Source organism: Rutilus rutilus, assembly GCF_951802725.1.
Source record: "Rutilus rutilus genome assembly, chromosome: 2".
NCBI classification, from domain to species: Eukaryota; Metazoa; Chordata; class Actinopteri; order Cypriniformes; family Leuciscidae; genus Rutilus; species Rutilus rutilus.
In genome coordinates, this window is record NC_140210.1 from 58320441 (window position 1) to 58326500 (window position 6060).

The following is a 6060-nucleotide window of genomic DNA, read 5'->3' on the forward strand; positions in this document are numbered from 1 at the left end:
AATCTAAGCTAATATATTCATATTTTTGACTGTCATATCAGAGAATCAAGCCATCATATGATGACATCATCACCAAAATCATCTGAAATTTTCTCCAGCATTTATTGCTATAACAAATGTGCATGAAATACACAGTTAAAGCAGCCAAAGAAAAACATAAGTTAATAATTTAAGTCATGAGCCCAACTAAAGCAGACACTAATCTCAATCATGGTGACATCAAATTTATTTTAAAGTTTTTTACAATTTATTTAAATTACCATATTTGACTTTAATTTTAAGGTTTTTGTTTGGCAGCCGCAGCAGCCAGTCATTTGACCCTTTTTTTACGATTTTTTTTACAATGAAGGTTTTTGATCGTGATTATTCAGGAAATACCTGTAAAATAACAGTGTTTTTCAGTTTATTTAATTTAGGATGTTTTACAGTTTTTTGGGGAGCTGACAGTCATTTGACCATTTTATCATTTAACTGTTTTCTTTCTGTTAAATTACAGATTATATTTGTAATTTTACATTCATTTTTATGTAATTTAAGAAAACAGAAAAAATACTGTATGAAAAATACAATACATTTTCTGTATAAAAAGTGTGAATTATTGTAATTTGTCATTAATGTCACAATACCTAAAATAACAGCTGAATTTTTATTTTACAGATATTATTTGTAATTTTACAGTGTTTTGAGTACAATTTAAAATGAAAGAAAATTATCGTAAAATAATCAGTTATTTTCTGTAAAATTAGGATTTTTTTTAACATTGTACACAGTATGAGTTTGTGTGTCTGTGTGTGTGTGTGTATTGCAGCTGCGCGATTTAGCAATTTAGGTTGCTTATTTAGAAACCACGCAATAATGCACAAGGATATGGACAGTGCTTAGTTTGTAAATGAATAATTGTCAGATCCAAAACAACAATTCCAAGGCTATGATCGTCACTGTCTATAAAATTTAAGTTTTACCGGAACATACAATAGAGTCACGAAATGGTGTTGGCACAACTTAGAGCATCATTCACAAGTTTGAGATTTTCCAAGTCATTCTGACTTACATGATTTATTCTTTTTCACAGTTAAGGGAGAAAGCATAAATATTCAGAATTTCCATGTACGGTTAACAATATCAGACATTTGCACCTGGAAACACTGATGTTTCTAAGACACATGTTTAATCTTCATGCTGATGGATTTCATATTGAGAGTGTAACTGTTCTTCCAGTGGTACCAAACAACACCAATGCTGAAAAAGGTATCATCATTTCCCCCCAGATACACACCGTTGGGGTTTGTATAGGTACATTCTTTATGCCAAAATGCCCCAAGACGCTGTTTGGCACAGTTACTTGCAATGACATCTTGATCTTTGTCAAAGGTTGAGAACTTCTGATTATTATTGTAGGTCAAAGAGTCGCCTGCAGAGAGGAAGAGCATCATTAACTGGATTAACAATATATAAAAGAGTTCAGTTTATATTATCCAGTCGGATAGGTTTCACAATAAACAAGGGTTTTTGTATGCTATCAGAACAACATGTCCGACATCTCACACTACCTGCTAAAAGTGGAATTATTCTACACTGTAAATAATATAGGTGTAAAAAGAAAAGAAATGCATGGCAGCACAGGGTGCCAAACGTGTATCATTAATGGAAATAAACAGTCAAAGACCATCAACTGAAGTTACATTTAGACTGCAGCAGGAAAAAAGCAAGCTGACCATAAACTACAATAACACGCTTAACAAATTAACAGTGAAATACTGGCAGCAAAGGTGACACCAGTTTTATATTAATTTTACAGTTCTACAGAACTTCAACTGACTAGTGTTGCTTTCGTCAACGAAAATTATGACAAAATATTGTCGTCAACGAACCTTTATCACCTGACGAAAACGAGACGAGACGCGAAGTAAATGCTGGTCATGTGACGATGACTAAAATAAATGTATAATGCAATATCGTTGACGAATAAAAACGAGACTAAATGTGGTTTACAAAATAAAAACTATGCTAAAATGTCTCTTCATTTTCGTTGACCAAAACGAGACGAGACGAAATGTTATAACGTCACGACGAATGAGAGAGTTGTGTGTGAACCCGTTTATGGCGTGAACCCATAGCAGCTTTGTCGGCTTTAAATTCTGGTTTGCGATCTGGTCACCCGATTATCAGCAAATTTAACAATACTATTCCATTAGTTATTCCATTAAAATGTCTCATTGATATATTTGACACATTCATAATCATTACTTTTACCTATTCGATATTCTATAATTAAATAAACTAATCGAATATTCAAAAAACGTGACTCATCCCTGCATGGAATCTCGTTTCTTTTCCTAAATTTTCACTCACGTCTCACCCATTTTCTAAGGGGATTATAAACGTTTCTTCAGTGGTTCGCTTTTAATAAGGCCTATTATATTCGTATTCTTTACTGTGGTAAAGTAGAAAACGCTGTAGGACAGATAGCCTACATATGGACTTGCATGTCAAATTCTACAGTTTGTGCTTGTTATAGACATGGTAAGGCGCGTCAAGTTTAGTTGTAAAGCGTGTTTTACACGCGCGGAAGATTTTTAGTTTCACTTTCTCTGGCAGCGCAATCTCAAACATAGCCTAAATATCTCGCCCTTGTGGAGGATAAAATTCGCTCTTCAGACCATTTTACATCAAGTTGAAAACATGAGGATATCAGAAAAGAGATCGATGGACTCTTTCCTGCTTGTCCCACATCCCTCTCAAAGCGCATTGTGGTAGGCTAGGCTATATCACGCGTCTTTGTGTGGAAATATATAACGAGTTTTTATTTTTTAGTCAATTTTCATTGACTAAAACTAGACTAAAATGTCATCAGTTTTCGTCGACTAAAACTAGACTAAAATGTCATCAGTTTTCGTCGACTAAAACTAGACTAGACTAAAAAGGTGACTAAAACTAATAAAAACTAAAACGACAGCTTGACACAAAGACTAGACTAAAACTAAAATTAAAACAGGCCGCCAAAAACAACACTACAACTGACTTTCAGCCACAGATTTAGATGAAATACACTGAGGATAAAAGAAGACATTAAATCTATGAAGATCTCAGCAGAGGAGGGTTAAACAACACAAACAGTATTACCAGCTTCACTTATTACTAACCATATTTACTTTATTTCTGTCATACATCTACAGAAGCTGTTATTGAGAATTAACAGAGGTTTAGATGTTGATGATTTATTGCTTCATTTAACATCACCATTATGGTGATCAGTGTTAGCTTTAGATTTTACTCTTGACCCTTGACTTTTTAACATTAGCTTTTCTTTGGTTGTTGTAACCGTGTGTTTTCCAAAGAATATGAACTCAATGAGAATGAATAAAAGTGTCCTACCAACTCCTCCATCAGTGAACCCTGAAACATTCAGCTGATATCCAACACATTCACAATCCACAGAGAAGGACGAGTACAGAGCAAAACCCTTGCTTCCTTCAAAGTCCTCCAGATCCACTCTCAGCATGTACTTTCTGTTACGTGTCAGCTGGTACATGTTCTCCAGCCCTGTTCACACACACACGCACACACACACACACACACACACACACACACACACGCACGCGCACGCGCACACATGCACACACCCGCACACACACACACAAACACACACACAAACACACATGAAGAACATGTTCAACCAAACACACGATCATCCACACAAACGGACACACGCTGTGAGATCTTACCCAGCCAGTATTCGCTCTCCACATTCCCGAATCCTCTCTTGTACTGATTCCACGGCCGATAGAAATTCACACTGCCATCCATTCTCCTCTGAATCACCTGTGATGGGTTTATATAGAATATATGATTCATAATGTATGTTCTGATGTGTGTTTGATGATCTAAAGTCACATTCGTACCGTCCATCCTCCGTTGTCTTCATCTTTCCCATCTGAGACCATGTGACAGTAAACCCAGACAGGAACGTCTCCTGCTGGATAGATGGTGTAAATCCATAGATGGAGTTGTAGATGTCAGAACAGTCGAATGGCATGAATTTACAGTCACTGCCCAATACAACCGGGAGAAGAACCGCCAAAAACAGCATCATCTACAAGAGAGAGGGGGAAAGAGTTAAGCAAACATGTTTGTAGATTTAAAAATCATGCTTTCCCCATTATTGTTGAATCATGGAAGCTACACCAGTTACTTTTGCCAAGATATTTCTATAGCAGAATAAGGCTACATGAGAGGAGGTCTTCATTACAGATTTCTCTGTTCCCCATTTCTCTATCCTCTCACCCCATCATGCTAGCTGTAAATGGTTTCTCTGGGTTTCTCCTCCCTCACCCCATCATCTCTGTTTCTCCTTCCTCTCACCCCATCATCTCTATGTTTCTCCTTCCTCTCACCCCATCATCTCTATGTTTCTCTGAGGTGGTACTGTAAGATTGAGATTATATACATCACAGAGAGACTTACACTTCCTTGTAAGGTAGAAAAACATGTTGCTTATGTTTAAAAATGGAATATATACCTCATGCTTTCACATGGTACAATCCACTATCCCTCTGTATACATTAGTGGTACATTTGCATCAGTTGAAACGTTTCTTTCCTTGTAAAGATCATACCAACTGAAGCATCATCATCAGTGAACATCTCTGCTCAGTGAACGTTGCATACCTCTAAGCAAAATATATAACTCATCCCAGATCTCTGCTCAGGACACATGTACAACATACTCTGACTTGACAAATACATTATGAAATTATTACGAAAATGAATAAAGAAAAATAATACAAAAAAATAAAAATTAAACAGTATTTTTTAGTCTTCAATGTTCCACAATTTATAATGATGAAATCAAAGTGAAATTATTACATATAAATCAGGACTTTAGATTAATTGATAAAATAAAAGAAGCAGATGAACTTACTTCCATCTTCTGAATCTCTACTCAGTAGTTCACAGATATAGATTTGTTTAATCTAGAAAGGAATATACATTTATTATGTTTTTTCCCCCCAAAAGTTGTGTAAATGTCTGAATGTTGTATGAGGTAAATGAAGAATAAAACAGTGACTCACCGTTTGTGTGGTTCAGTCTGACACAAACACTCTTTATATATCTGTCAGATTCTCAGACTCCTCCTCTGTGTATGTAAATGTCCACTATGAAGCTCAAGATGAAGGGTCTAAAACACGTCACCCGTGGCCTGATTGGAGGTAGCTCGCCAAGAAGTACTGTTCATCTAATCAGAGTGAGCCAATATGTTTTCCACCCCCTCCAATGCAAATCAATTTTGACATATCGGCCGTGTGGTTTTTATTTTTTATTTATTTAGGAACATGGAAATGTAATTACAATATAACAGAAAACAAAACAAATCAGGACGTTAAAGTTTCAATCAAGCTGGATTAAGCAAAGTTAGCAGGAGTCTCACAGAGGCACAGCATGCAGCGTAGGTATCGTTCTGTGTGAAAACATGACGGAAGGCAGATTGCTAAGAGCAATTTTTGCTTTGCTTTTTTTTTTAAAGAATGTATGAATTAATTAATTATTTGAATGTGTCTTGTGTTACAGTGTGTTTGGCAGATAGAATACTATTATTTAGCTTAAATCAAGCTTTTTTTGTGTGTGTCTATACCAAATGTGTCTATACCATGTGCAGACTCAAGGCTGAGGTGCATCTACTATTAGGGCTGTAACTAACAATTATTTTTGAGGATTGATTAATCTATCAGTTATTTTTTATGATTAGTTGATTAATCTATGGATTTATTTAGGATTTATCTATTTATTGTTTTCTGATCAATCAATTAAATATTTTAGTTAACCTTCTAATAAATAATAATCATAACTTTTCCCATTAATCTTTCAACTTTTTATTAAAAAATTTTCTCATAAAATACTTTACAAATTATAAAGCTTAACAAAATAGTGGCAAGAATTAATAATCAGTAATACAAATGTCCATGATGGCTGCATTCACAGTCACTGTTTGGGATCGACATCATTTGCTTACAGGCGTGAGTCTTGAAATTTGTTGTTCATTCAGCAGAATAAAGTGTCTTAA

General features: G+C 35.2%; 1 pseudogene across 1 annotated transcript; it reads right to left on the minus strand.

Moving 5' to 3' along the window:
* Positions 1-1139: 1139 nt before the first annotated feature.
* LOC311286440 (microfibril-associated glycoprotein 4-like) lies at positions 1140-4970 on the minus strand (annotated as a pseudogene). Its single transcript, XR_014630267.1, has 5 exons — positions 4921-4970; positions 3903-4093; positions 3726-3822; positions 3376-3543; positions 1140-1411 (listed from the first exon to the last, which is right to left on the minus strand). The product of XR_014630267.1 is annotated as a microfibril-associated glycoprotein 4-like (transcript).
* Between the last annotated feature and the right edge of the window lie 1090 nt (positions 4971-6060).